Source organism: Eschrichtius robustus, chromosome X, assembly GCF_028021215.1.
Source record: "Eschrichtius robustus isolate mEscRob2 chromosome X, mEscRob2.pri, whole genome shotgun sequence".
Lineage (NCBI taxonomy): Eukaryota > Metazoa > Chordata > Mammalia > Artiodactyla > Eschrichtiidae > Eschrichtius > Eschrichtius robustus.
The window spans coordinates 79,276,166-79,300,931 of record NC_090845.1 but is presented as its reverse complement, the minus strand read 5'-3'; the positions used below and the strand labels follow the sequence as shown (position 1 = coordinate 79,300,931).

At 36.1% G+C, this 24,766-nt stretch overlaps 1 pseudogene; it reads left to right on the top strand.

Moving 5' to 3' along the window:
- The first annotated feature begins 5,769 nt into the window (after nt 1-5,769).
- Nucleotides 5,770-24,766, top strand: part of LOC137756350 (survival motor neuron protein-like) — a 171,518-nt pseudogene continuing 152,521 nt past the window's right edge.

Here is a 24,766-nt window from a genome sequence, read left to right as displayed (position 1 = left end):
GATAGAAGTTTTTTAATGACACCACTTCTATCCTAGAAGAAATAAAGATCAATCTCAGTTCATTGACATGAGTAGCGATGCACAATCACATTGTTCTAGATCTCTTGTTGGCTAGTCATGCTGATATCTGTATCATTGCTAGTATTTATTACTGTACTTGGATCAGTGAAACAGTCAAGATAGAATAGGCTGTACAACACCTTAAGGAAAAAGCTACTTGGCTGTCTTAAGGTTGATCCTTATGATATATAGGCTTTGTTCTCTTGGCCTAGGTTAGGAAATTGGAGTTCCTGGTTGTAACACACCTCACAAAAACTATAAATTGGTCTTGTTTTTCTCATAGTAGCCATCATACTAGCTTGTTGCATTCTATCAAGACTTAAATTCTCTGCATAGCTGCTCTTTCATCAGATCATCTTCATGAGGTTACAAAAACAAACATATCAGGAAGATCTTGCAATATGATTGATTATGGAAACAACTGAACATTCCCAGTGTGGTAAAGATCTGGATCCCTAGACTTCTCTGAATTGGTAAACACTTGCAAGCAAGAGAGTAATCAAAATGGGATACTGAGAAAATATATAAACAAACAATGGCTAGACCATATATGACATTAGACTCTGACTCACAATCTCTGCAGCAACCAGTTTGGTAAGACAAACTACAACCTTTGTAGCAATTGGCCCAGAACAGTCAGAACTTGACTGCCAACTTCTCTATTTTTGATGCATATCATCCAGGTCAGAACCAACCAGAGAAAGCCAAATATGCTCCCCATACCAATCGCATGACACCTCATTTCTAAGTTATCTTGCCCTCAGCTTCCCCATGCCAACTCCTCCAACCAGAGCATACTTAAGGCCTTCACTTTTGTTTTTTAATATAAAGCTTTCCCACTCCCCTGTCTGCCTTTGAGTTTCTTCCAAATATAAAGATGGTGGCTGACTCCTTTGCTATAGAAAACTCTGAAAAAATATCCTGTTTGTTTTTATTTGGGTTATCTTTATTTTCACAGCTCTCAATAAAGGTTAACTTTTACAGATATTATCAAGCAAAACCTCTTACTCAATTCAGATGCCCTTTTTATATAACATTTCTGATGTTTGAACTCTAGCAGCTGTTTTATCACTTCCAGTGAATGGGAGATCAGCATTTCTTGAGAGACCAGTTCTACCTTCTGAAGCTATGCAGGATATATAATGTTAGCCCATCCACAGGCTGCAACATCTCCAATCAAAATATTTGAGGGGTGCTTACAAGCTTCTGATTGTGTTTGGATCTCTTTCCCTGCCCTGCCACTAAGCTCACCCACAGGAACCCACAAGGGAGGCTATAAGTAGTATTGATTATCTATCTTCCCCTGTATGAGGATCAGAACTAATTCCATCATACCTTACATCCTTGTTTCTCTCTGATAACACAAATATTCTAAGTCTCCCACCTGATCTGTCATCATATTGACACATATTCCAGTATACTTTTCTACATTTATTAACAGTGTCCAAACATTCCTTTTATACATTTTCTTCTCTCTTTTATACATTTTCTTCTCTCTTTAAAACTTCCATATGTATTCTTTTCTCATTAATCTCAACTACTGCCATCACTTATTACTATTATAATAATTTTTTTTTTACTATGGGATTTGAAACACTCAGAAAAAAATGACCTTTCTTCACACCACTCAATGTACAACCTATACCCATATGTGCTCATATGTTCTAGCCACCCTCACTCCATTTTTTATTTACATTGGATGCCTTGTCTTCTTTCCTTTTTAAGGGTATTTGTTCCCCTTGTGAACTTGACCCCATTGATTCATACATATTCAAGTATTTTGCTTTATCAAATACTGCTTGTGTGTTCTAGATCATCACTATTTTCTTTTTTTTTTTAAATTAATTAATTAATTAATTTATTTCTGGCTGTGTTGGGTCTTCGTTTCTGTGCGAGGGCTTTCTCTAGTTGCGGCGAGCTGGGGCCACTCTTCATCGCGGTGTGCGGGCCTCTCACTGTCGCGGCCTCTCTTGTTGCGGAGCAGAGGCTCCAGACGCGCAGGCTCAGTAGTTGTGGCTCACGGGCCCAGTTGCTCCGCGGCATGTGGGATCCTCCCAGACCAGGGCTCGAACCAGTGTCCCCTGCATTGGCAGGCAGATTCTCAACCACTGCGCCACCAGGGAAGACCCTGTTTTCTTTTTTATAGGATCATTCCCATTAGTATTTAAATTTGCTATGATAAATTCTAGTAAAACCAAATAAAAATTAAATAACTCCTTTGAGTATACATCTCTTGGATTTATTGCCTCATTTCCCATCTTATCTTTGGATCAAATTTAAAAAAAAACAGATAAATATATTATCTATATTTATTTGTCTTCTTTCTCTCTTAAAGCTATTAATTTCAACAGGCTTTTACCCCTGTGACTCCACTGACATTACCTTTGACAAGATCAATAGTAAGCACCATGTCACCAAACCAGAGGTCAATCTTGATCTTCATTTTACTACATCTTGAAGCACGTGACATAGGCATGCATGCCTGATTCTTAAAAATTTTCTTCACTTAGATTCTGTTGCACTACACTTTCCTTAAAGTCCAATTATTTAGGACTCTCTCTCTTCTATCTGTGTACACTCTATAAACGATTTCATCCAGCCTCATGGCTTTACATACCATCGATAAACTTGTATCAGTTAACTATTGCTTCATAATAAACCACACCCAGAATGAGTATATTAAAACAGCAACCATTTATTTACATCATGATTCTGTGATTTTGCATTTTAGGCTGAAGTCAGCTAGAGGTTCTTTGGTTTGGGCAGGGCTTATTTTCTTTCTGTCATCAGCTGAGGACTGACTAGGTGTCTCTGTTTTGGAGGTTGACGGGTTATTTATTGGTGTTCTTAGCTCTACGTATGATTTCCCATTATTATGTCAGAAGCATGGGTTTGCTCTCATGGTGGAATATTTCCAAGAGAGCAAGCAGAACCATGAAAGGTTTATTAAGTCCTAGGCTTAGAAGTGGCACACTATCATGTCTGCAACATTCTATTGATGGAAGAAAGCACATGGTAAGCCCAGACTCAAGGAGTGGTGAAAAAAGACTACCTCATAATGGAAAGAGCTGCAAAGTCATATTACAAGGGGTATAAATCAATGTAGAGATGAAGAATTGCAGCCATTTGTGCTACCTTCCAAAGCACAGATGATCAAATTTATAACTACAGTCTCAACCTCAACCCTTGAACTCCAAACTCACATATTAAAAAAAAAAAAAAAAAACTTGCTTGTTCAACTTTAATATTTATGTCATTTCATATATAACACATCAAAAATACTCTGTATTCTTTACCTCTTAGCTTGTAAATGTACATCCAATGTCCAAACTGTTGCTCTAGTAGTTGAATTAATTAATAGTGCCATTTTCAACATTTTCTGAGCCCTACTATAAAGGGCTACCTCTATTTTCCTCATATATTACATCTAATCCATTATTAAATTTTGTTGGTTCTAACAGTATAACAAAGCCTAAATCTTCCCAATACTTACTTTGTCCAAAGTAAGTACCGCCATTTCTCTTGTCCAAGCTAAAAATTTGTTTATAGTCTAATAATATGTCCTCAAAATTTTCAGTCATGCTCTTGAGTTTTCCTCAGACAATAATATCTACAGTAAACTTTTAAAAACCTAAAACAAATAATACCACTCCATTTCTGAAAATTCTCCCATGACTTCCTGTGGTAAGCAGAATAGTGATCTTGCAAAGATAGCCATGTCCTAATTCAAGAAACCTGTAAATATGAAGGATTATATGGCAAAAGGGAATTAAAGTGGCAGATGAAAATAAGGTTGCTAGTCAATTGATCTTAAAAAATGGATATTATCCTGGATTATCTGGATGAGCCCAATATAATTATGTGTCTTTAAAAGTGGAAGAGGGAAGCAGAAGGGAGAACCAGAGACATGGAAACATGAGAAGAATTTGGCCTGATATTGGTAGCTTTAAGAGTAGAAGAAGGAAAATGGGAGGCCTCTAGAAGCTAAAAAAAATGCAAGGAAATGGATTCTCCCTAGCACCACAAGCAGGAATGCACTCTGTCAACACCTTAATCTTAGCCCAGTTAGATCAGTGTTGTACTTTTGATTCACAGAATCATAAAACAATAAATATGCCTTGTTTTCAGCCACTACATATTTGATCAGTTTTCACAGCAGCCATAGAAACTAATAAACTTCTGATCACACTTTAACTGAAACCCAAAGTCAACAAGGCCTTTGAGATCCTACTTGATATGGCTCCTGATAACTTTTCAAGATTATTTATAAGGCACTCAAAATTGTTGACTCTGATCCAGCCACATTAGCCTTCTTGCTATTTCTCAAAAAGGCCAAACTAAATCCTGCCTATTATAATTCCAGCTCTCCAAGCTTAGAGTTATGTTTTCTCAGATTTTTACATTGTTTGTTCAATCACAACCTGAATCTCTCCTCAGCAATTAGGTCTGCCCTGACCATCATACCTAAAAAATATTCAACATGCTTAGATCACTCTCTCTGTTCTTACTTGTTTTACTTTTCTTCATAGATCCTAAATCTCCCTGAAAATAGTTCATTTATTTATTTACTTGTTAAGCACTGCATTACTTCAAAAGAAGGCATGCTTCATGAGAGCAGGCACTTTTTCTCTCTTGCTCACTACTGCATCTCTAATACTAGAACAGTGCTTGACCCATGGTGAGGATTTAAGTATATATTAAATGTATGAATTAATTAAATGTCTTCCAATATTTCAAAACTGAAGTCATGTCCCCAATTATTATTTTCTTCATGGCAAATATCTCTATTTTTTTCAACTATTACTCAGCTAATTATTATAGATATTCCTCCAGATAAGAGAAGCAGTCCCCTTTTTTCCTAAAATGTGTTGTCCGTATCTTTTTTTTTTTCTAGTTTTATTGAGATACAATTGACAAACAGCACTGTAAAGTTTAAAGTGTACATCATAATGACTTGACTTACACATATTATAGCATGATTTCAACAATAACTCTAGCTAACATCCATCAACTCATATAGATACCAAAAAAGAAAAATATTTTTTCTTGTGATGAGAGTCTTAGAATCTACTCTCTTAACAACTTTCAAATATACCATATATCATTGTTAACTATAGTCATCATGCTGTAAATTACATGCCCAGTACTTGTCTTATAACTAGAAGTTTGTACCTTTTGACCACCTTCCTCCAATTCCCTCATCTCTCACTCCTCACATCTGGTAAACCACAAATCTGACCTCTTTTTCTATGAGTTTGGGTTTTTTGTTTGTTTCTTTTGTTTTTTAGATTCTACCTGTAAGTGAGATCATACAGTATTTGTCTTTCTCCGACTTACTTCACTTAGCATAATGCCCTCAAGGTCCATCCATGTTGTAGCAAATGGCAGAATTTCCTACTTTACACAGTTGAAAAATATTCCATTGTGTGATATGCATATATATATTCACACACACAATTGTTATATATATTAATGAACACAGGTTGTTTCCATGTCTTGACTATTGTGAATAATGCTGCTGTGAACATGGGTGTGCAGATATAACTTCCCAGGTGGGACCCAAGCTGCACAGAAGTAGGCAGGCCTATGACTTAGCTCTCTGCCTGGGCTCCATGGTGGGGGCAAGTAGACCAGGCTTCAGACACATCAGGCAGACCTGTGCCCTGCCAAGTTCCCTGGTCAGACTGCACCACCTTATTAGCTCAGCGGATGAGCAAAGCTGCTGGTTGGGATGACTACTTGGGTGCTGCAGGTAAGAATTCGGTCTGCCAAGATTCTGTCTCTGGTGGTTGCAAGCCCCTCTCCACTTCTCAGTCAGAATCCAATTCCCAGTGACAAAGCCCTGCAGTTTCCCCCTCGAACTTCATGAGGTAAGCCTCATGTGGGAACTCCCAAGAAGCAACCCACAACCCTGTGCTCTCATTTCCTACTGGAGGAACTGTGGGTTCAGGGGAGCCCTCACAGCATGGTGCTATGCAAGCCTAGGGGAGGAGCAATGCAGTGAGCCAGTAGCTGCACCTCCTACCCATTTAATGCATCCTGTTTTTGTCTTTGTGGTGCGGGGGGTGCTTCAGCTTCACCCTCCATGTTCTATGATTTTCTCAGTGTTGTCTTGTCCTTGAATAGTTGTTAGTTGTTCTCCTGAGGGGGAACAAACTCGGGAGGACTTCTGTCATCATCTTAGTGATGTCGCTCTGTTGTCCATCACTTAACCACGTTCCAGATCTGTTAACTATAAGATAATAACAGTCAAAGAGAAGGGGAAAAAAAAATAAGGTTTCTAATGCATGGGAAAGTAAAATGAGGGTCATAATTACCCATTTTGTGAAGAGAAATAATGTGAGTCATGTTATCAAGTTCTCAACTGAAAAAAAATGCACAATCTAAAAGTTAAGAATCATGTTTTATTCAGGGGAATTTCTGAGGACTTAAGCCCAGAAGACAGACTCTCAGATCGCTCTGAGGGAGTGCTCCAAAGAGATAAGGGAGGAGTCAGGATATATAAGAGTTTTGCAACAAAAACCAGGTAGTCTGAACATCAAAAGACTAAAGAACACTCAGATATCTGAAGTTAATGAATTCAGTGCTTTTCTCTATATGAGAAGATGCAAGAATCCAGGCTCAATGCAATCATTCCTTTGATATGTACCTTAGATATCTAGGGCCAGCATCCTGTTCTTTCTCAATCCTGAGTTCCATCAGGGCTCACCTTTCGGGGTGGTTGTAGTGGCTTGATGACCACTACAACAAACAAACAAATATCCTTTGCTTGTTTATATGGCAGGCAACATTTTTCATTCACAAAGTCAACAGAAAAGAGGAAAGAAGGGTGGGTAAATGAGTTAGGTTAATAAATATAAGTTGGGAGACCTATATTATAAGCTTAGATTTTTGTGACCTAGACTAAATTACTTTTTCTGTTGGACTTTGTTTTCCCCATATTTAAAACAAGTGGTACAAATAAAAGCTAGTATAGTGACTAAAAGCTCAGACTGTGGAAAAGACTGAGATCACGTTTCAGTTCTACCATTTACTTGCTATATGACATTGGGAAAGATAAAGAACTTCTTTCAGTCTCAGTGATCTCATCTCTCAAATGAACATAATTTTAATATTTATCTTCTAGGGTTTCTATGCGGATTAACTGTGATAACGTTTGTAAGTGTTATGCATCATGTCTGCTTCTTAGTAAATTCTTAAATATATTAGCTATCATTTTTTTTTTTTTTTTACTAAGGTAAAAATAATTCTAAAATTCCATTCCTTTGTGGATACAAAGAGAAGACAGGAGTCAAGTGAGTGGAGAGTACAAGGAAGAACTCTTTGAAAATAGTTTATTTTTTACTTGTTACCAAATAGCTTTTGTGCAGGACAGTTAATAAAAATGTATGAATTATCTTAATTTTTGTCCCAGAACATCTCAAATCCCTTAAAATTTTAAGGCACAGACTAAATTATTCTGAGATTCATTTATTTGTATGCCAAAATTAGTTTATGTGTGTATATGTATAGTTCATATGTGCTATAATATTTCAAAGAGCTGCGGGGATAAATAGGCAACAACACACTCATGCCTGGATATAAATCCACCGTATAACAGCATGCTTACAGGATGATATAATGGAAAGAATATAGGAACTGACTCATTTTAACAGACTTCTATAATTTTTACATAAAGAGAGTATTTGGATGAGTAGTAAATAGATGAAATATACTAATAAGCCATAATTTATAATGGTCATAATGTATTTGGAGGTTGAAAAATTTCACGTAAAAAAGATTTTTCAGCTTCAAATTGATATGCAATTATCTTAAAACTGTGTGTACAGAATGTATTTATTCTTGAATAGCATGAGGAACCTTATGCATATGAAGAGGGGAAAGCAGTTAGAAGTAAATATTTTACACACACAGCTTCAGAGTCAGTATACCTTTTCTCAAACATTTCAATAAATTTCAATTCCATACAATATGTGTACATGGAAATAGGATTGCATTGTGCAAAACATAAAGCTGATTCCCTTTAGAAGACACTGATAATTATTTCAAATACACATCAGGTCGATTTAAGTGTTACTATTCTTATTTGAAATGTTGTTTGTGATGGATGTTCACAGCTGACAATGTCCTCTCCTGGCACCCTGAGAGAAAGCGTTTATGTCAGCTTTGTCAGCTATGAAGATCTATCTATATATAAAATAGAACTACTCCCATTTGTGTTACTCATAATGGTCCTTCTTTTTCCTTGATTGAATGGCAATGAAATGAAACAAAAGAAAAATAGGAAGGTAAGGTGGAAAGAAACATTGTGGACTATTTATTCTACCTCTCAAATTTGTAGATGAGGGAACTATGCTCTAGAGAAGTTCATGGACTCAACAAAGAACAGAAATATCTTTAGTAATAGAGCTGGGAATAAACTTCAGGTTGCCTAAATCACAGTTTTTTCTGGTTTGTTTTTTTGTTTTTCCATTTTATTATGAGAAGTCATTATCATTTCTTACACTATCATCTCACAAAATATTTTTAGTGTCCTCAAAAAACTGCACCAATATTGTCAGTTATTTTTCAGTATGATAACCTAGAAAAAGTTTCTACTGAAAGTCATCTCTTGAATACCAAACTACCTAAAATGTGATGTCAACACTGAAGAAAGGTCTTTTATTTCAAAAAGAAAAATCAGTTTTTAAATCTATAAAATATGTATGTACATGTGTGCATTCCAACAAGATTTTATAATGAATGTATTGAACATATTATCATGATTTTTGACTCTATGAGATACTTTTACCTCTGACCTCTTTGCTCAGAGAATATTTGCTGGGATTGTTATTCATAGTTGGAATAAGTATTTGAAAAATACAATGCGCGAGTGGATATTGTTGCTAAGGGACTGGAACAAAAAAATAAAAGGAAAAGGAAATGTTCCTCTTATCCTGATGCTCTGGAAGGAGATCAAGAATGACTGGTTGAGATACAGGGAGAGATAGTAACAACAGCTTTTTCTGTGTCCCCAGTGGATGTATTATCCCCCACCCCCCACCCCCACCCCACAACATATAAAATAGCATTTGATTAGGTAGAAAAATGGTATTATTCCGTAGGAATTAAGTAACAACTTCATCTTGTTTTGTTATCAATTTCTCATATTTGTGTCAGTTTGCAAACATAATAATATCAAAGGCTGATAAGTGACACCATATAAATGCACAAGTCACCTAGGCAGTTGTCAACAGGCTGTTTCGAATTGATACAGGTCATTTTACCTGAAGGGACATTAATGACACACATTTAGAAGCTAATATAGCCTATGGATTGTATATATGTGTTACTACATCTTACTCTTGTCATCAAAAGTATAGTTTAATTTCCATGGCAATCCAAATATACATCACCAAGTGAAATATAATCAGGAAATCTATATGTGTAAATAGAGTATGAAAAGGAAAATGAAAAGGTATGAAGGGCAATTACTCTGGGATACAGTTCTCATTCATAAACAGTATAACTCAACATCTTCAGTTAACAATATTGAAAATAAAAAATACAAATTTTCCTGTAAAATTTCAGCGATTGCATTGCTGGGCCTAAATTTCTCTATGCATGGCAGTAGCGGGAAGTGCATGTAAGTGAAATATTTGTATCCTCTTATAGTGGAAGCAAGGAAAGTGCTTTATGTTGTAGGCCTCAGTGTGGTCCACACACAAAGGATTTGGTCTGCTTAAAATGCAACATCAATATCTTGAAATTTGACATGAGAAACTTTAATATGTATGGTAGTTATAATAAAATGTGACTTTATGATATAAAGTAGTGAAATTGTTATCAAGATATCTGGCACATAATAGATACTCAATAAATAATGGCTTCTACTATCACTGTTGAAGTAGTGGTGGTATTAGTAGTAGTAGTAGAAGTAATAGTTGTTGTAGTTGTAGTGTCATGCTGGGTTTTATTGCTTTTTACCTTTGTTCTTTTCTCCATATCCCTATGCTATTTTAATTTGTTCTGCAAGATCTTCTCTTCTAATTTTTTCTCTCTCTTCCATCTCCCTTCTTTTATATTTATCTCTTTAAGAAAAATTTAACTGTTACTTATTCTTCAAATCTGCTAGGTAAAACTCCATGCAGTTGTATTTCTGATGGGACTGAACCTTCAGTCACATACCTTGGCTAATACTGAACTAAATATCTATATGTGGTTAAGTCTATTGAGTGTAACCGAAAAATGAAATATCTTTCTAGATAATTAAAGAATAAAAATTAATATGCAATATTTTACTCAAATAGAATTACATAAGATCTACAAAATGGAAATATGTGGGTGGTGATAGACTAGATAAATTTCAACCACAAGTATAATATTCTATGTGTTTATGGTTTCTGTAGATACTTTTGAGTCATATTCTCTCTGTATAGTAAATAATCTTTGGAAGTGAGTGCTTGAAATAGAAATTAATGCAATCATGTACTGATACCCTTCAAAGAAAATTGTATTTTTAAAAAATTTTCTTCATTTTCAGAGGTTATTTAGGAATAGTATGAAGATCCAGTCCACCTATATACCCATAGTGGCTACAGTTCTTTGAAGTGGTTGATACTGTTTCGTCACTGTGGGCTGTAGTATAAGATCAGAGTAAACTAACAGTTGGTTTGGGCTCACACTAGGACACCTGGAAGTCTAGTATCTGACTCTCGGTCAAAATTAAAATGAAATGTACTAATTAGTGATTAGTAAAAAGATGTTTAAAATTAAAAACTCCTCTGGAAGGGAAGAATTTAGGAGTAGGCATCTCGGATATATTGATAAATAAATGAATGATGATATATGATGAGAGAACGTTTTTGTTTGTTTTAAACAATGTCAATAGTTTTAGGTGGAAAAACAAGGAGAAAAAAAAAAAAAAACTCCTCTGGAAGGACCAGTACTAGTTTTCTGCATTGCTTACTGAAGATGGGTTGATAGTTTACACCTTGCTTGACCAGATAAAAGCCTGGTTGTAGCTACATGATAGTGGACTTTAAAAAACCTCTTAGTAAATTTGTACCTTGGCTCCCCTGAGACCAAGATTTCTTTCACATTTCTGGTGCTCCACAATGTAAAGTTGAAACATGTCATTTGCAACAGAGAAAGTCCTGGGAACTGCACCTGGAATTTTTCAGACCTTTCTGTAATCGCTTGTGCTTTCTTTCTCCTGCTGTACTCGGTTACCTTTATTAAAACCTTACCTGGGCTTCCCTGGTGGCGCAGTGGTTAAGAATCTGCCTGCCAATGAAGGGACATGGGTTCGAGCCCTGGTCCGGAAGATCTCACATACTGCGGAGCAACAAAGCCCGTGCGCCACAACTACTGAGCCTGTGCTCTAGAGCCCACAAACCACAACTACTGAGCCCACCTGCCACAACTACTGAAGCCCGGGCACCTAGAGCCCATGCTCCACAGCAAGAGAAGCCACCCAATGAGAGGCACCGTAGCCAAGAGTGACCCCTGCTCCCCGCAGCTGGAGGGAGCCCGTGCGCAGTAGCGAAGACCCAATGCAGCCAAAAATTAATTAATTAATTAATTAATTAATTAATTTTAAAAAAGTAAACTTGATTACAAATAGTTTGTGGAGTCAAACAAGTCCTCCCACATATCCTAGCTTGTGTGATTACCATCCCCATGTTTACCATCATAATCATACATCTTGCTTTCAAATATGCAATATTCAATTTCTGCTTCAATTATAAATACCACACTGCAGCAATTGAACCTATTTGATATTATAGAATATAAAACATAAATAATCCATCAGAAGTCTCCATCTATGTTATTTAAAATTCAGTTTTTCTTTAGGATCACTGAATATCTATAGAATTTTTAAAATATATCAATTTAGGTTATTATTTGAAATATTTTTGTTGTATGTTTTCACACAAATAAACTTGCTTATTTTCTATTGCTTTATACCTCAAACAATAAGCAAGTACAACATTCTTAAGATTGTTCCATGCTACACACTGTCATATGTCTTCATAAAGATAAAGTTTTATTAACCTTTTTTGACATGAATCATCTACCTTAGGAAGAATTTTTTTAATTAAAGTGAACATACAAAATTTGTTTAAAAAATTATATTATTCCTAAGACACTGTTTCAGCCAGTACAGATGAAAGCAGCACAGAGATTTGTAAAAAGAAATAAAGAAACTGTGACATCATATGAGCTCCCAGAGACATCTCTGGACTTTTCAGTTACTTGAGCCAATAAGCTTATTTTGTTTTTAAGCTTATTTCTACTGGGTCTCTGTCACATTCAACCAGGCAGAGGCATTCAGTTTGATAAAATTACAACATAATTTGATTTTGTCTCTCTCTAGGCTCTGTTTTCAACTATATTGCTTCTTTCTTAAGCAGACTTGCTATATATGCAGTAATAAAAATGTGACAGCAGGTCGAAAATCACATCTTCCTCACTTAGCAATCACAGCTGCAAATATAAACATTTTCCACAATTTTTCTTTGGTAAAAATATAATCTTGGGCCCAATGCCCAATCATATTGGCCAGATGGCCAGATTACTCTGATTACACAGACCTGGGTTATGAGATTAACCACGGGTAAAAAGGGCAGCTTCACCTAAATTACATAAATTAAAAAAGAATGTTCTACAGTTCTCTAGAATGTTCGATGTTCTCTAGATTTACACTTGGCAGAAAAAAATTCTCCTGCTGCTTCTTACTAATACGGTAATTTGTCATTTTTGAATTTCACAAACACACATGGCAATGGATTTATATATATTCATATTTATAGTTAATGACGTCCAGATGAAGACCACCAAGAAAACACCTGTAGTTGAAACAAATAGAGTTAATTGCTTATTGCAATGAAAAAGGCTGTATACCATGGGGAACCTTGGGGTGTGCCAGTAAGAAGGTGTCAGAAAAGACTTGAACTTTGATTAAGTGATTTGGGGAAGCTCAGAGAAGTGGGGTTTCACTCTGTTTTTAGTGCTATCAGGAAGCAGGGATAATTCTTTGATCAGGTACTTGAATAAATCTTATTTATATGGAAGGAAGACTAGAGTGATACAAAGATATAACTGATAAAGAAGCTGCAGTTGCTCATATTAGACAGAAGAAAAGAATGTTTGGTAATGTCTGGGTATCCTTGGTGACCTAGATTTTGTCTGAGCTGAGACAAAATTATGAAGTAGTCTTGCATTTTGTCTCATTTCATCATGATCATTGAGTGACCTTGTCTGATAGTTGTGTTCTGTGACACTGTTTATGTCTAACAGGACTATAACATGGCATGATTATGAATGACAAGTAGACTTCTTATAATACCAACTCCTGACTCTAAGTATGTCAGGTCATTTTCTGGATGCCAGGGCTGTGAGAGAAAGAGAGAGATTACATAATTATCAGATTTATAGCGCTAACTTTTGTTCAAAGTGTTTTTGTATGTAACTATCTCCTCAGATAAGTGGTAATCTATTGATAATAGGAGTTACCCTTTGAGTCCAATGCACATTCTAGTACAATGATAGATGGCAAACAATACTAATTAATTCATTCTTTCTTTTTGATGAACTTTATAGGTGACCTTTTATATTGATATTGATGTTTGTACAACTTTTATAAAGTTGATAAATTTTTAACAGTATTTAACACTTCCTAAGACATTATCTTTCAATTATCAAAAAATAATTACTACTCAATAGATTACATAAAAGATTTAAGTTAAATTAAGAGCTATGAACTTGTCCAAACTATGAGAAATTGCTATAAGAAAGTAATTTCTCAAATTACTATGAGAAAAGGCTAAAATAACTATTTATATTTTAACAAGAACTAGTAAAATCCCAAAATGAATTGTCTGTGAATATATTGATCTATCTTTTCCTTAAGCACTTTAAATATAAGATCTTTCCTTATGTTTTCTGAAAGCAGAATACGTACTAAGTAATCTCTTAAAGTCACATCTAAATCTAAGACTCTGGAATCATTCTCTTGCTACACATTCATGAATTATAACCTGGAATTTCATTAGTTATAGGAAAAATGCAATCACTGTCAAACATTAAAATAGAAGGTTAGTAATGACATTTTTAAGGGACGTTCAAAACTAAAGTGACTTCCATAATATTCATTTTATTTAGACTATAAATGTTTCTTTAGTCAAGCATTGGGTGTAACAAGTTAGTGTAGTGTCCTTAAATGCCTAAATCATACAAAATGAGTACTGTATCTTAATTAAGAGTATATATGCTATACTGGATGCACCATAATTTGAGCTTCCTATGTTATTAGAAAATTGCAATATATTTTTCCAAAATAACTTTCTCCTAACTATGAGCTGCAGTGATACACTTTTAATGCTATAATTCTTCCAGGTTGGCATGTATTCTCTCATTCACATAACCCATATTTCCTGCATAACAAATTAACTGTTTCTATATTACATTATATAAGGTAAATCCCACTGACATTTTAGTAATATCTTGCTCAGAGTATTAATTTCAGCAACAGTAAGAGAAATTCCTGAACCATTGTTTAAAGGATGAGATAAAACAAAGCGGTTTTTACTTCCATTTAATATTTGTGTTTATTCAGCAATAATTTGAATCAAGTCATGTACTGAAATCAAAATCTGTAAATATATTTGAAGGTGTCTTCTGCTAAAACATTGAGACACACAGTATTTAGCAAAAATAATATTTCTGCACATCACATTTCCTGTAAACAATGTTTGTATTGGGTGTGGAGACAAAACATGAGAAGACTAATGCTGACATTATATGCTAACTACACCCTTTTGCCTTCTTTGGGTGGGAATTCTATGTTTTGTGGAATATGATTTATCTGTGGTTTACTTTTTAGTAAAGTCTGCATTATATATTTGTTGCATATTTTGAGAAGTTAGCTCTTAAAAACCGAGACTGCTCTATGAATTAAGAATCCAAATTCAGAAATAACTATTGTGTTTGCTGATAGTAATTTAGAAAAATATAATTTTGAAAGGGTTTAGATTGACAGTGAAGTGACCTAGTGTCTAGTTCAGCTGTTCCATTCATTTACTGTGGGACAGTAGGTAAATTACTTAACACCTATGTCTCTATTTTTCTATCTATTTACAGCACTGAGTTGTTGAATGAGGGAAAAAAAAGGATAAAGCCATATGGAACTACACACTAAATTTGTAAATGTTAAGCAAGTTAAAAAGTATTGTTGTTTTCTGTTGTTATTAATCTTAATTAGTATTAATAGTTAAAAATCTGATCTCTTCATTGTCTGATGAAAAACAATTATCTTTTTATGTTCATCCTTTGGAGTTTGTTTCACTAATGCAAGTAGGTTGTTTTGAATCTTTTGCCCCAATAAACTCTCCCTTAAAAATGTTGAACAATCAGTTACAGAACTTGATATCACCAAGAACATATATGTTTTATTATTTGGTTTTGTCATACAAGTTATTTGTAACAAATGTCCCCAAATGTAGCAGCTTAAAAACAATAATCCGTTGTTTTCATAGATTGCTGGTTCAATTGATTTAGGCTAGACTTCTCTAGGTGGCCAGAAAAGGAGAAGAAATATAAGAAGGAAGGCTGACCTGGGCGAATGGAGGACATTTAGAGTGATGGGTCAGTAGGGGCTGAACTGAGCAAGTCAGCAGAGCCTTGTCACCTGTGGGACATCCAGCCATTTTACAGGTTCCCGCCGGTCTGCTCCCTGGCTTCTTCTAGGCTCTGAGCATGCGAGCCAGTTCTTCTTTTCTTTTCTTTTTTTTTTTTTTTTTTTTAACATCTTTATTGGAGTATAATTGCTTTACAATGGTGTGTTAGTTTCTGCTTTATAACAAAGTGAATCACTTATACATATACATATGTTCCCATATCTCTTCTCTCTTGCGTCTCCCTCCCTCCCACCCTCCCTATCCCACCCCTCTAGGTGGTCACAAAGCACCGAGCTGATCTCCCTGTGCTATGCAATTGCTTCCCACTAGCTATCTATTTTACGTTTGGTAGTGTATATATGTCCATGTCACTCTCTCACTTTGACACTTCTTTTATATTCTTTCTCTTTTTTTCATATTTGTTATTTTTTCTCAATGAATAATTATATTTACTTTCTACTGACCTGCCTTTCAGCTTACTGATTCTCTGGAACTTACTATTTTTGAATTTTGTGTTTTAGTTTTTGTATTTTTCAATTCTAGAAATTTTATTTGACCCATTCATGTACTCTAATTCTCTGTTATCAATTTTCTTCAATTCATCAATTTTGTCCATATTTTCTTCTTTTATAATTAATATATTAATTGTTTTGAATTGTAATTATATTGTTTCAGTATAATATTTGAAATGTTGTATCTTAAATATAATGGATAGACAAAATTTCAAAACATTTATGATTTTTCATTCAATTTCAATTAAATAAAATATATATGCATATATTTAAATAATAAATAGCTATATATCTATATATACACACACACATATTTATTTGATTTTTCTCCTGGTTGTTGCTCATTTTTGCCTGGATCTTCATATTATTTATATTATTTTATTTTTAAAATTTTTTGGCAGACATTGATGATTATATGTTTTAGACACAAGTTTGTTATCTTCCTCTAAAGCATGTTAAGTGTTATGCTTTGTTTTGTTTTGTTTTTCTGCAGGAAGTTAAATTATAAGCAAATATCTTAATCCTATAGAGACTTTGCTATGGTAGTTCTGTTTCTATTTGGCCTTCATTCATAACAAATAGGGTGCTCTTCGACTATGTATGTTAGTCCTCTTTGTGTTATCAGGTAAAATTCGAGTGTTTAACCAATATCTGTCCACAATAGCTTTGTCTGATATACAACTTCCATGTTTCCAAAATTGTGTGGCTTCTAAAACCTCTGCTTAGAAATCTAGCCTCTCAGTGGCTGATTGCTGCTAGATCTCTTGACATACTCTTTACACATAGAGTTTAGTATTTGAGCATGAACATGAAGGAAAATTTTTATGTAGACATATGTGTCTCTTTCTCCAGGTCTTCCTTCTTGGGTACACTGAATTCCAAATCCTTGCTACCCTGACAGCCCCTAATTCTGATCTCTGCCTCCTTTACCTACCAACTCTACTCACTCCCTCTTATTTGCTTCTATTTCCCTGTGCCATTATTTTGGTCATACCCTAAGGAAAACACTTCTGGGAGAGTACAGAGGACCTTACTGTACTATGCTTCTTTCAAGGATAATGAATGGTTCTGCATCTTTGTTTTCTAATGCCCATAAAAGTAGTAGTTTTATGTTTCTGTCAGTCATTTTTTTTTTTTGTTTCCTAGTTAGAGGGTATATTTGATAATACCTATTTGATCATGGAGGAATCGGAAGTCTCCTCTCAGTATATTTTTTCAAAGCATTTTTAAAATAAAAATGTATAATGTGTTCAAAACCATGTGATAATTTTTTCTAACAAGATAAAATTATATATATATGTATATAATCAATCTTAAAAATTCATTTAATTTTAGCTTACAAATCACTACTGTGGGTGCACTAGTTGGTGAGGCTGGCCCTCAGCTCAGCAGGCTGTGAGTCCCTGCCTTGTGCATTTGCTATGGGCCTGGTGGTGGGCAGGACAGGCCCTGGGCCAAGCTGCTGTGAGACCATGGTTTGTGCAGTTGCTGTGGGTGACCTGGTGGGCAGGGTATGACCCACATGTGATTGGCTGTGGAGTCTGGTGGTGTACAACTGCTGTGGGTGCACTGGTCAGGAGAGCAGGCCCCCAGCTGACTGTGAAGTCCCTTTGTGCATGACTTCTGTGGGCATGCTGGTGGGTAGGAAGGCACCCAGAATAGCTGGCTGCAAGGCCCAGTGGCATGCAATTGCTACAACTGCACGGATGAGTGGCACATGCCCCTGTGTGGTTGACTTGTGGTGCCCAGTGGCATGCAACTACTGTAGGTATGTTGGTGGGGAAGATAGGCACCCAGTGATGCTGCTGTGAGACCTGGTGGTGTGTGACTGCTATGGTTGCACTGTTGGACAAGACAGGGCCTCCAGCACAGCTAGCTGTGTTGTGGCTCAGTGGCACAGGACATCTACGAGAGTGGGTGGGGCAACCCCACCACAAATAGGCTAGAGGGAGAATTCAAAAATGTTGCCCACCAGCATTCTACTACTGTCAGCACAGTAGAATGAAATTACAAAAATGGCTGTCACCTGTGTCTCAGTCCTTGGGGAAGTCCCAGCTGTCTCCTGCCTCTTTAGGAAGCTCTCCAACATTAACAATTAGGTCTGACCCAGGTACTTTTCAAACCGCTCCCTCTGTGCTGGGACTTGTAGTGAGTGCATTTTTGCACGTACTCTTAAGGAATGGAGTCTCTGTTTCCTACAGCCCTCCCACTCTCTCAAACAGAGAGAAACCCCACTGCTTTTCAAAACCAGGTGTTTTGGGTGCTCATCTTCCTGGTGTAAGAACCTCAGGCTGGGGAGCCAGGTGTGGGGTTCATATTCCTTCATTCTTTGGGGAGAACCTCCATGACTAGGATATCTCTCTTGCTTACAGGTCACTGCTCTGGGAGGGTGGGTCCTGACTGGACCCTTTGACCCTTCATGCCCATCTTGTTGTGATTTCTTCTTTACAATCTTTACTTGTGGAAAATCTTTCTGCTTGTCTTCAGGTTGTTGTCAGAGATAGTTTCACTGTAAGAAGTTGTAATTTGGTGCACCCAGAAGAGGAGGTGAGCTCGGGATCTTCTTTGTTTGCCATCTTGATTCCTCCTGAAGATGAAATTTAAATAAAACTTTATCTGGCTTCAAATTTGATACTGTGTAACCTACAATTTAGTGTTAGAAACCATAGACTATTTAATCTATTGGTATCTAAAGAATTTATCAGTTTAAGTTATAAAATTATTTATAAAGTTGTATATTTAGACATTCAATGCAGTTACTTATATCAAAAGTCAGATTGATATACACCTTTCATAAAATTTACTAGAATACATAGGGCAAGATACTCACTTGAATAGTTTATTTCTGTATAAATAACTTCCCATATGCCACACCATCTATATTTGATTCTCTCTAAATAAGTGACAAAGTAGAATAAATTTTATACTGGAGTTGCAGCTCTCCTCTTCAAGGATATGGTTACATAAATGTCAAAAAATCCAACACAACAGGTAAATTATTTTTATTCACATTTGATATTCATAATAGAAAAGTTGTATAGTTACTTGATTTAATTAATGAATGTGATTTGTGAGCAGATTGGTTTTTTTTTTTTTCTTTCTCTGTCTGTCAATAAAAGTCCTAAAGACCTGCACTTATTTTACTTCAGTATTATTTGTCCAAATAGAAAAACTATATTTGAATTATGCATGGACATCCCTAGAGTACTGTGTCTAGCTCTTCTAGATAAATTCTTATGGTATATACTTAGGTGATCATAAAATTGTATTGCAGTTAACATTGTATTGGTACTATAATAGAAACAGTCTATACTAGAAATCTTCTCAGTGTAGGGAAAAATATGCTAGGGGAAATTTGATTGAAGCCAAAGTTAATTCACTTTTGTAGGTACATATTTAAAATTTCTATTAATTATTAGACTATTTTTTAACAGATTTAGGTATATAAAAAATTGTGTGGAAGGTACAGAGAGTTTCTATATACTTCCCCCAGGTTTCCCTATTATTAATATCTTGCATTAGTATAGAACATTTATTAATATTGATGAGCCAATATTAATATATTACTATTAACTGAAGTTGATAGTTAACATTAGGGTTCACTCTTTGTGTTGTACATTTTATGTATTTAGACTAATATATAATGACATGCGTGCACAATCCTAGTGCCATGCAGGATGTATTCACTGTCCTAAAAACCCCTACATTCTACCTATTCATTTCTTCTTCTCTCCCCGCAAACCCCTGACAACCACTGATGTTTTAATGTCTTCATTGATTTGTTATTTCCAGGATGTCATAGAGTTGGCATATATAATATATATAGCCTCTTTAAGATTGGCTTATTTTACTTAGCAATATGTACTTAAGGTTTCTCCATGGTTTTTTTTTTTTTTGTGCCTTAATAGCTCATTTCTTTTCAATGATGACATATTCCATTGTGATGGAGATGATGGATGTACCACATATTGTTTATCCATTTACCTACTGAGGATATCTTTGTTTATCCCACGTTTTGGCAAGTATGAATAAAGCTGCTATCTACATTCATGTGAGGGGCATTTATGGACATATGTTTTCATCTCACTGGATAAATACCAAGGAACAAGATTACTAGGTCACATGGTAAGAGTATGTTTAGTTTTGTAGGAAATGACCAAACTTTCTTCTGAAATGGCTGTAACATTTTCTATTTCTATCAGCAGTGAATGAGAGTTTCCATAGTAATAAATTTTTGTCAGCATTTGATATTGTCAGTTTGGGATTTTAGCCATTATATTAGATGTACAATGTTATCTCATTTTTGTTTCAATTTTTGAGTCTCTAGGGATAAATGATGTTGAGCTTAGTTTCATATGCTCATTGCCCTTTGTATATCTTCTTTGGTGAAGTGTCTCTTCAGATCTTTTGCCCAGGTTTTAATTGGGGTCATTTGAGTTCTTATTGTTGAGTTTTAAAAGTTTATTTTTTATATATATATATTTTGGATACCAGTCCTATATCAGATAAATATTCTGCAAAACTTCCTCTCATTCTGTGGCTTGTCTTTTCATTCTCTTCACAGTGTCTTTTACAGTGCAGACAGGTTTAATTTTACTGAAATCCAACTTACCATTTTTCTCTTTCTTTCATGGATAGTACTTTTGGTGTTGTTTGTAAAAGTCATCACCCAAGGTCACATAGATTTTCTCCTATGTTATCTTCCAGTAGTTTTATTGGTTTATATTTTACATTTAGGTCTATGATCACCTTTGAGTTACTTTTTGTGAAATTGTAAGATATGTATGTAGATTTTTTTTTTTTTTTTTTGGCAAGAAGATGTCCAATTGTTCCCACTGCATTTGTTGAAAAGTCTCTTTTATACCTTGGATTTTTCTTGCTCCTTTGTCAAAGATCAATTGACTATTTTTGTGGGTGTATTTCTGGGCTATTTTGTTCTATTCATCTATTTGTTTATTCTTCTGCCAATATCACACTATCTTGAGTCCTGTAGCTTTATGGTAAGTCTTGAAGTCTGTTAGTGTCAGTCCACCAACTTTATTGTCCTTCAATATTGCATTGGGTATTCTGGGTCTTTTGTCTTTACATATAAATGTTAGAATCAGTTTTTCCAGAATTACAAAATAACTTGCTGTGATTTTGATTGTGATTTTGTTAAATCTATAGGTCGATTTGTCAAGAACTGACACCTTGAAACTATTGATCCTGGCTATCCATGCACATGGAATTTCTATCCACCTATTTGTATTTTTATTTCTTTTATCAGATTTTTATTTCTTTTATCAGTACCTTACTCATATAGATTGTGCACATATTTGTTAGATTTATATTCAACTATATATTTTTGTGCTAATATAAATGGTATTGTGTTTTTAATTTTAAATTCCAATTGTTAATTGCTGGTGAATAAATGAAGCAATTGACTTTTGTATATATTAACCTTGTATCCCACAACCTAGCTATGATCATTATTTGTTCTACTATTTTTTGTTGGCTTTGTGATTTTCTACATAGAGAATCATGTCATCTGCAAATAAAGAGTTTTACTCCTTCCTCTCCAATACGTTTTATTTCCTTTTCTTATCTTATTGCATTCTCTAGGACTTCCAGTATAATGTTGAATAGGAGTTGTGAGAGGGGACATCCTTGCCTTGTTTCTGATCTTACAGGGAAACAATTTAAATTCTCACCAATAAGTATGATGCAAGTTGTTGCATTTGGTACACATATTTTATGAAGTTGAGGAAGTTCCCTTCTGTTCCTAGTTTACTTAATATTTTTATCATTAATAGGTAATGGATTTTGACAAATGCTTTTTCTTCATCTATTGACATGGTCACATGATTTTTCTCCTTTAGGATGTTGATGTGATGGATTACGTTAATTGATTTTTGAATACTGAACCAGCTTTGAATACTGGGAGTAAATCCCACTAATGTATAATTCCTTTTATACACTGTTGGTTTTTATTTGCTAATATTTTGTTAAGGATGTTTGCATATACGTTCATGGTAGATATTGGTCGTTAGCTTCCTTTTTTTGTACCATTTTGATTTACTTCTGGTAATGTTTACCTCATAAAATGGGGCAATACTTGAATTAGAAAGTATTCTCAGGCCAAGGTGACAGAGTAGGAAGACCCTGAGTTCACCTCCTCCCATGGTCACACAAAAATTACAACTATTTACAGAGCAACAATCAATGAGAATGACCTGAAGCCTAGCAGAAAATATCTTCTACAACTAAAAATATAAAGAAAAAACAAAAACAAAACAATGAGACAGGTAGGAGGGGCAGACATACAGTATAGTCAAGACCCATAAACCCATGTAGGTGACCCACAAATGGGAGGATAATTACAACTGCAGAGGTTCTCCCCAAGGAGCAAGGGGTTTAAGCCTCACATTAGGCTTTGCAGCCTGAGGACCAGCCCCCAGAATGTTTGGTTTTGAAGGCCGGTGGGGCTTAGTTTGGGGAGAGCAATAGGGTTGTGAGAAATAGAGAATCTACTCTTAAAGGGAACACACAAAATCTCACATGCTCCAAGACCCAGGGCAGAAGCCGTAATTTGAAAGGAACTTGGACCAAACCCACTTGATGATCTTGGAGAGCTGGCAGGCACAATTTTGGAATCTTTCCTCTGGCTTACTAACAACTTAACCCTGCACTGCACACCAGCCAGTCAGCACCAGTCCTTGGGTGCACCAGGCCAGGCAGCTTGCTGGGAGTGGACATAGCCCCACCAACCAGCAGGCCAGCTGCTATAGAAACCTTTGAATCTCCAGGTACCCAGGACCAACCCCACCCACCAGTGGGTTGATACTAGCCCCATGACTCAGACTCAACCACCAGGAGTAGTGCACAACCATGGGACCCCCTAGGCCCCAGACCAACTGACTTGTGTATTGGCACCCAAGGTCCTGCAGCCAGAGACTCTGGGACTTGTCTTGCTCATCTGTGGGTAGACACTCACCCCAGAACCCTCTAGGCCTTGGCCCTGCATGCCAGCTGGCTGACACCAGATCTGGAAACCCCAGGTCCCAGAGCAAGACACCATAGGACATGGCTCTACCCAAAAGTATGTTGGCACTAGCTTCAGGACTTCCTGGGCCCCAGCCCTACCCATCAACATTTGGACACCAGCCCTGGGGCCACCATAGCCTCACAACCAGGCAAGCCAGGACCCAGCCCACCAACCAGTGGGTCAGCACCAGCCCCAGGACCCCCTGTGACCAGGCTGAACTCACCTGTAGGCTGACACCACTTTCAGGATACTAACTGCCTTACAGCCAGAGACCCCAGGACATGGCTTCACACACCAGTGGGTGGGCATTAACCACAGGACCTCCTGTGCCCCAGCCACACCCACAAGCAGGATGATATTATATCCAGGACATATTGGTACCACAGCCAGCCACTCTAGGATCCAGCCTCATTTACAATCAGGGAAAAACCAGTTCAAGACACCCCAGACCAAACAGCTAGTTGAGTCAGAAACCAGCACTACCCAACAGCAGGCCAACACTAGCTCATGACCCATGGCCCCAGAGCCAGCCACCCTGGTACCATACCCTGCCTACCAGTGGGGCAGCACTAGGGAAGGGATTCCCAGGGCTCTGCAACCAGCTACTTTGTGACCTGGTCCTGTCCACCAATGGGCCAGCAGCCTTTGCAAAAAGCAAGACCTGGAAACCAACCTTGGCCAGGAGCAAGCCATGCCTACCAGTCCACCCATAGTAGTCAGCCTGCCACAGCAGAAGAAGCCACATAGCCCACATTGAGGGCACCACTAGAGCATAAATCTCTGATGACCAGGCGGGAGCTCCTTGCTGGGCCCCATAGGACATCTCCTACATAAGGGCACTTCACCAAGATTATGAAATATAACCAATCTATCAAATACATGGGAATAAATTGAGTGAAGTGGTCCAAAAGAGGTGACAGAGGAATATGTTCCAAATGAAGAAATAAGATGAAACCCTAGAAGAAAAACTAAGTGAAGAGGAGTTGGGCAATCTACCCAAAAAAAAGAGCTCAAGTAATGATAATAAGGATGCTCAAAGAACTTCGAAGAAGAATGGATCAACACAGTGAGAAGTTTAACAAAGAGTTAGAAAATATAAAGAAGAACAAAACAGACATGAAGAATAAAATAACTGAAATAAAAAATACACTATAAGGAACCAGCAGTATGTTAGATGGCACAGAAAAACAGAGTAGTGGTAATCACTCAAGCTAAACACAACAATGAATATATATATATATATATATATATATATATATATATATATATATATATATATATATATAAACACTTTGTATCTCTGATGGTTCATTTTTGGTGCATAGAAAAGCAACAGATTTCTATAAATTGATCTTGTATCCAGCAACTTTGCTGAAATCATTAGTTCTAATACTTTTTAGGTGGAGAATTTAGAGTTTCTACATATAGTATCATGTCATCTGGAAACAGTGACAGTTTTACTTCTTCATTTCCAATTTGGAGGATTTTTACTTATTTTTTTAGTGTGATTG